The following is an 8048-nucleotide window of genomic DNA, read 5'->3' on the forward strand; positions in this document are numbered from 1 at the left end:
CTCTTAAAACTTGCTATAGGGTATGTGTACTCACCAGAAACAGAGAGAGAGAGAGAGAGAGAGAGAGAGAGAGAGAGAATGAGAAAGCAAGCTGCCAGGTCCACAGGTCCAGGACTTGCACTGCAGTTGATCATGTGGGAGTCCAATTCCTTAACCACCAAGCCACCTGCTGGCCCTTAGAAATTTTTCTTTTTAAGAGAGATTTTTGCTATAAGGTGTGTGTGTGCTAACCAGAGAGACAGAGACAGAAGCAAAAATCGCCCCCCAGGGGAGGATGACTACACTGCAATCCCTTCTCCTCCAATCTCCTCTTAGGATTTTGGGCATGCATGCACATGCACCTGGCATGAGTTTCAAGTTGCCAGATCTGGGACTCAAATCATGGTTGGCCATGTGGGAGTCCAGCGAAGTAACCACAATGCCACCTACTGATTCTCCTAGAAATTAGTACATTCGTGACCTAGAACACACTAACAGACTGAGCAAGTAATGGGTAAAAGATATATTCAATGGTGATCTAGAACATAGTTACAGATTGGCAAAGTGATTAAAAGTTGGATCTTTTCCCGGCATTCAAGATGTCGAAGTGAGGATGTGGTGGGTCTTCTGGGGCAAAGTTCTGGATTTCCCGGTCTTCCAGTAGGCGCTGTGATCAACTTTGCTGACAACACAGGAGCCAAAAACCTGTATATCATCTCTGTGAAGGGGATCAAGGGATGGCTGAACAGGCTTCCTGCTGCTGGTGTGGGTGACATGGTGATGGCCACCGTCAAGAAAGGCAAACCAGAGCTCAGGAAGAAAGTGCATCCAGCAGTGGTAATTCGACAACGAAAGTCATACCAGAGAAAAGATGGTGTATTTCTTTATTTTGAAGATAATGCAGGGGTCATAGTAAACAATAAAGGTGAAATGAAAGGTTCTGCCATCACGGGACCAGTGGCAAAGGAGTGCGCAGATTTGTGGCCCAGGATTGCATCTAATGCTGGCAGCATCGCATGATTCTCCAGTGTGTTTGTAAAAGAAAAATAACAACCCAAAACATTAAAAACTATTTGCTCCAAAAATAAAAAACTTGATGTGGGGGCCAAGATGTGGCATGGTAGTGAAGGCTCAGGATTCATACGGGTGACTGCGATTTGAATCCTGAACCCGGTGACTTGAAAATCATGCTACGCACGTGTGCATGTGTGCCCAAAATCCCAAGAAGAGAATGGAGAAGGGATTGCAGTGTGGTCATTCCCCCTGGGGAACACTTTCTCACGTGCTTCTTTCCTCCCACCCTCTCTCTTCCCAGAGGAGGTGAATGCACACGCCCTATAGCAGAGAAAAACAAAACAAAACATAGCTCTCTCTCTTTCCAGAGGAGGTGAGTGCACACACCCTATAGCAGAGAAAAACAAAACAAAACATAAAAACAAACAAACAAAACAAACAAAATAAAACAAAAAACGGGAGTTGTTAAACTCTTTAGCTTAAAATTCTTCAAGGGCTCTCGCCTCCTCCCAAACCAAACTCCTTAACATAAGTTACAGGGTCCTTTATAATTTAAGTCTGCCAAGATCTTCACGGTCATCTGCTTCTCTCTCTACTGGGGAAGGTCTGGCAGGATGGATCCATAAGGAGCTTGCCCCCTATTTCCTCAAGCTCCTGCCCCAGAGCCCTCCCAGGTCTCCCTGCTCCATCCCAGATCTCAACAGGGGCCACTCATAGTCAGGGGTTCTCCTTTTGATTTTGAGTCTTCTTGCCAACTTTCTTTCCCTCAGTACTCTGTAATTTACTCATTGGTCCTGAGTGAAATTTTTGAGCATTTTATGTTTGCTCAATATTTGTTTTCCTACAAGATTTGAGGTCTGGAATCAGTCTTGATTTAGTTTTATTCCCAGTGCCCCACGTGGCACCAGGAATAGAATGATTAGGTTTTCATTTAGCGTGTATTGAATGGATTATTGGAGGGTGTGACTTTAGGGAGGGGTAGAGCAGGGAACTAATTGCATCAAAATTTTACTTATATTTTAGGTCTTTAAGCCCAGTGAGTACATAGTGTAAACTCAGGAGCTCTGTAACAAAGCTTATTGATAACAAAGCTTATTGAGTCCTTGGACTTCTGAAGAATATTATGTCAGGTAAGCTGGGGAAAAGTCGAGAGACTGGGGGTTGAGTGGTTGGGTTGTGTGTGGACAGACCAAAGTGAGAGTTGTGGGGTTCTGGTAGTTCCTGGGCTTTGCCAACAATGGCCAGATAGTTTTGGGAACCACTGGGTTATATTAATAGTAGGGACCATTTGAAAAACAATTTGCGATTGGCCTACTATCAACCAGCACGTTTTTTTTTTGTTGTTGTTTTATTTAAATTTCTTTATTTACTTATTTTTTAATTTGACCAGAGAGGAAGAGGGAGAGAGAGAGAGAGAGAAAGAGAGAGAGAGAGAAAGAGAGAGAGAGAGAGAGAGAGAGAAAGTAAAAAAGAAAGCTACGAGTCTGGGACTCGAACTACGGTCAGCCATGTGGGAGTCCAGTGCCCTCAACCACCATGCCACCTGCCGGCCCCCAACAAGTTTTCTTTTTTTTAAAAATTATTTACTTCTGAGAAAGAGAGGGAAAAAAGGCAAGAGAAAGCAAGAGAGAGAAAGAGAGAGACCCTCAGCAAGGCCTTCATCCCCCATTCACCCCTAGTTTCAACTGGCCTGGCTCATCAGGCTCAGGGAGAGCTGAAGGCAAGAACCCAGAGCCTTTCTGTGTGGGTCTAGTAGCATTACCAAAGTACACTTTCAGGCCTAGTTTCTACATATCCTTTTCAAAGCCTAGTACTGTCACTCTTTTTAAATGTTAACTGGTTGGTGGGTACAAAATAATATTTGATCTTTGATTCAATTTCCATTTTTTTAAAAGAGTTTTTTGCTTTAGGGCAGCACTTGAACTCACTGGAGAGCGAGAAACAGACAGTGAGAGAGAAAATGAGAAATAATACCCCACCCCGGGAGGGGATGGCCATGCTGCAGTCTCTTCTCTATTCTCATTTCGGGATATTAGGCATGCATGCACACACTCCCAGTGTGATTTGGAAATCATTGGTTTGGGACTCAAACCATGGTTGTCCATGTGGAGGTCCAGCGATATAAGTTCAGCTACACCATCTCCTGGCCAATTTCTTTTTAAACCAGTGCGATTGAACCTCTTCACTCTTTTAAACATCATTCTGGTTTTTGAAGTTTATTTTGAGAGAGAGGAGCAAATCCAACAGGGTGTTCACCCCATAACCCACATTCCGTCTAGACCAATGTCCTGAAGCATTTTACCTATGTTTTCTTCTAATAATTTCATGATCTGGGGGGGTCTTACATTTGAACCTTTAATTCATTCTGAGTTAATTTTTGTTTATGGCAAAAGATAAAGGTCTAGTATTTAAAAAAAATTTTAAAATTTAACATTATTATTATTATTATATTATTTTCTAGTTGGATCAAAGAGAGACAGAGAGAGGGAAAGTGAGAAAGCAAGCCATTAAGTCCAGGACTCGAACCGCAGTCAACCATGTGGGAGTCCAGTGCCTTTAACCACCATGCCACCTGCCAGCCCCTTGTTATATTCTCCTGAGTATAGAGAGCAAATTTTCCCAGCACCATTTATTGATGAGACCATCCTTTCCCACTTAATGTTCTTCAAACCTTTGTAAAAATTCAGTTAGCTGTATGTTTATAGATTTCTTTACAGAATCTCTATTCTGTTCCATTGGTCTGTGTCTGTTTTCGTCCAGTTCCATGTGGTTTTGGTTGTCTTGGCCCCACAATATATTTTGAAGTCAGGGAGTGGGATGACTCCAACTTTGTTCCTTTTGCACAGAGTTCCTTTGGCTATTTGGGGTATTCTGTGAGTCTATATAATTTTTTTTTTTTAAGAAATCACCCCCCAGGAGAAATGGCCATGCTTCAATCCCTTCTTCATTCTCTTTGGATCTTGGGCACGTATGCACACGTGTCTGTGTGATTTTGAAGCCACTAGGTCTAGGACTCAAACTGCAATCGGCCATGTGGGAATCCAGTGACATAACCACTACACCATCTACTGGTCCTGACAATATCGATTCTTCTAATCCATGAAATGGGATGTCTTTACATTTTTCGGTGTCTTCAATTTCTTTTATCATTTTTTTTTTTTGAGAGGTTTTTGCTATAGGGCATGTGTGCTTGGCAGAAAGAGACAGACAGAAAGCGAGAAATCCCCCCCACCGCCCCAGAGGGAATGGCCATGCCACAATCCTTTCTCCTTCATTCTCCTCTCCAGATCTTGGGCACGCACACACTCATACCCAGCGTGAGTTTAAGCCACCAGGTCCGGGATGTGAACTGAAGTGGACTACATGGGAGTCCAGCAACATACCTATTATGCTAACTGCTGGTCCCTCTTTTATCAAGGTTTTATGGTTCTCACTGTAGAGATCTTTCACCACTTTTGTTAAATTTATTCCTAGAAGGGTCGGCAGGTGGCATGTGGTTAAGGATGCCGGACCCCCACATGGCCAACTGCAGTTCAAATCCTGGACCGAATGGCTTGCTTTCTCACTTTCCCTTTCTTTCTCTCTCTCTCTCGCTTGCTCTTGCTCTCGCTCTGTTCCTCTCTGGTCAAATAAAATAAATAAATAAATAAATAAATAAATAAAGTTAAATAAAATAATTTAAAACTTTATTCCTAGATATTTTATTACTTTTTTAAAAAGACTTATTTTATTGAACTTTATTTATTTATGTATTTATTTATTTTAATTTGACCAGAGAGGGACAGAGAGAGACAAAGTGAGAAAGTGTCCCGACCTGGGGGGACAGTCGAACAGGTTTCCTGAAGGAAGGAGTGAGAGCAGGGACAAGCAGCACAGTGTTACAACATGGAGACGACACAGTGTCTTCAGGGTCGTCCGTTTATTGTGGGCTGCACGGTACAGCATGGAGACAACGCAGCGTTACAACTCTTCAGGGTCATGTTGTCTATTGTGAGCAGCACGGAGACGACACGGTGTTACATCTCTTCAGGGTCTTCCGGGTTGTCTGTGTGGTCTTCCGGGTCATCTGGAGATTGTGGGCCAGGGATCCTGGTTATATACACGCTGATGGGCCATGATTGGTTGTAAAAGGTGGCTTGTGATTGGTTGTAAAAGGTGGGTTATGATTGGTTGCTTTTGGACCAATCATGAGGTGCCGGATATGCAAATCTGAGGGATTCTAGTGACCAATGAGAGTATGGTTTCGAAGGTCAGGTTTTTTGAAGGGAACCAGTTGTGTCCTTTGGCATTGTGTAATTGTTTGCTTTCTGAGAAATCAGCGATATTCGCTGCTGCACAGCATCCTACAAGAAAGCAAGCCACAGGTCCCAGACTTGAACCTCAGTCAGCCACGTGGGAGTCGAGCACCCTTAACCACCACGCCACCTGCCGACCCCATATTTTATTACTTTTTGTAGTTACTGTAAATGGGATTGCTTTCTTGGTTTCTTTTTTAGCTATTAATACTTTGTGGTTGGTATACAAGATAGTATTGATTTTTGTATGTTAATTTTATATCCTTTATCTTTTCTCAATTCATTCTTTAGATTTTCTATGTATGTGTATGATCATGTCATCTGCACACAGGATAGTTTAACTCTTGCCTTTCCAATTATGACAGAGCTGCCTGAGTCTTCTGGGTGTAGGTTAGCAGGGTCTGGTGGCTGCGAGTACCCATATAGTGCAGGGAAGCTGTACTGGGCTAATGGGCAGGACTGTGTGGGCCCCATATGGGCTGGTGGTGTCAAGAATCCTTGATCTCTTGAGGGAGTGTCCAGATTCTTAACTTTCTGGTAGGGGGGTTTTCTGGAACTGTTTAGTCCTGAGAGTGGTAGCTGGGAGCCTCAGTATCTGAGGGGAGAGTGTGCAGTTCTTTATCTTCCCCACTAGATTGTACCATTTATTACTGATTGCAAGGTGCAGCCAGGACTAATGTACTGCAGTCACTGCTGAATTCCTTGGTTTGGCTGCTGGTCTGACCTGTCTCCCTTTGTGTGTGTTCCCTGGGGTGACAGCAAGGCCTCAGGGATGTGGGGGTGCAGCCTCTGTGGACCCCCAGGACAGGTTGTATTTTGGTTGTGAATCTGTTTGGGTCCTATGGAGGAGGGGGTCATCCAGAGTGTGTTCCATTTCTGGGTTAGCAAAGACTCTGGGAAACTCGGTACTCTGTTCATGATTTGTGATGACTTTATGGCTCTCCTACAACCAAGACTGTAGACATCTCAGGTGGAGCTGGGGGCTGGGGGAGCTGTGCTACTTATCTCTTCCCTGCAGCTGGGAGCTCCCCATGGTTCCATACACTCCAGACCTGGAATTCTTTCTCCTTCTTTACGCTCCTGTACCAGGTGTCTGTCAGTGGTTTCTCTTTGCTTTGCTGTATTCCAGTGTTTTCTCTTTGCTCCTCTGGTCAAAGAGTAGATTTTTATCCTTTCATCTCTGTAGAGAGGAGGTGTGTTGTGTATTTCTATTTGGCTTCTTCTCTCCTTGTATCTTTCAAAATTTTTCAAAATAATTTCATTTTGATAATAGAAAATGTGTGCATCAACTTGCTCACTTATGAAATATTGTATTAGCTTTTCTGGTACATGTCCCATACTTTTAAATAGTAAGCTTATAAAAATATAATTAGTCTGGGACCAGCAGTTGGTGTAATGGCTGTTGCTGGACTTCCATGTAGTCGACCGCGGTTTGAGGCCCGGACTTGGTGGCTTAAACTCATACCAGGTGCTTGTGCGTGTGTGCCCAACATCCCGAGAGAATGGAGGAGAAGGGGTTGTGGTGTGGCCATCCCCCCTGGGGGTTGATTTTTTGCTTTCTGTCTCTGTCTCTGTCTTTCTGGTGAACGCACATGCCCAATAGCAAAACTTCTCCAAAAAATTTAATCATTGTTTTATTAACCTCTCTTGTTGGTGGATAATGACTTTAAACTCAAAGCCATATCTTCAGTTCCTTCAAGGAAACACAACTTATAACACAGATATAGGAATGATTTGATTTAATCAGCACCAACTTATTTTAATCAGATGTTATAAATATTGTTTATTTTGCATCAGTCAATACCAGAATGAATCATTGAACATAAACTTCCTAATTCAGAATATGAAAAAGTTTTTTTTTTCTCCTATACTCTCCTATACTCAAGGTATCACCTTTTAAATTTTCAGCTTACCAACTGCCCATGGTATGTTCAGCCTATTCCCCCAAATACTCAAACCCATAAGATATTTAATTAAATCAATTTTTCCCTGACTGTTAAAACTACAGCACATTTTAATTAAAGATATTGCTGGCTTTTATTTAAGATTCTAAGAATTGGTGAACATCTCATTCTATAAAATTTCATTTTTATGTTTTGAGGAGTTTAGTAGAGAGGTTAGTTTTAGAGACAGAGGGCTAAAGAAAGCAGAAACAAAGAACAAAAAGTAGAATGGTCAATTAAAAGTTAACTTAATAAATGGGATTTCCTTGTTATGTTGAATCAAATTGAGTGTTTTTTAAAATTTCGATTATTTTAATTTTGCTTAAACTGGCCCATTTCAATGTTCATTTTGACAGTACTTAGTACAAGTGACTCCATTCTTGTTTGGTCTGGTCTGTTGGGGCCTAGTGCAGGAGGCTAGTCCAAAACAGTGACCTCCAATTAGCTTTGCTTAACTTCTCCTCTGTACTGCTTACGTCCTCCTTGAACTTGCCCGGACTGCCTTCTACGCCTGTTGTGATAGCTTCCGTTTACTGTTCCTTTGTGGATATCCACTTTTGTTTCACACAAATTTCCCTTTTCTTTTTCTTTCTTTCTTTCTTTTTTTTTTTTCCCTATAAATTATTTAGATCACCTGAGAGACACAGAGGGAGGGAAAGTGAGAAATGACCCCCAGGAGGAATGACTGTGTTGCAATCCCTTCGCTTCCATTCTTTTGTTTGGATTTTTGGTATGCATGAACATGTGCCCTAATCCCTTCGCTTCCATTCTTTTGCTTGGATTTTTGGTATGCATGAACATGTGCCCTGTGTGGTTT

General features: G+C 42.3%; 1 pseudogene; it reads left to right on the forward strand.

The window, feature by feature from the left end:
• The first annotated feature begins 578 nt into the window (after positions 1 to 578).
• On the forward strand, positions 579 to 1020 carry LOC102474724 (60S ribosomal protein L23 pseudogene; annotated as a pseudogene).
• The last annotated feature ends 7028 nt before the right edge of the window (positions 1021 to 8048 follow it).

This window comes from Tupaia chinensis, unplaced genomic scaffold, assembly GCF_000334495.1.
Source record: "Tupaia chinensis unplaced genomic scaffold, TupChi_1.0 Scaffold000037_13, whole genome shotgun sequence".
In the NCBI taxonomy this organism is placed as follows: domain Eukaryota; kingdom Metazoa; phylum Chordata; class Mammalia; order Scandentia; family Tupaiidae; genus Tupaia; species Tupaia belangeri.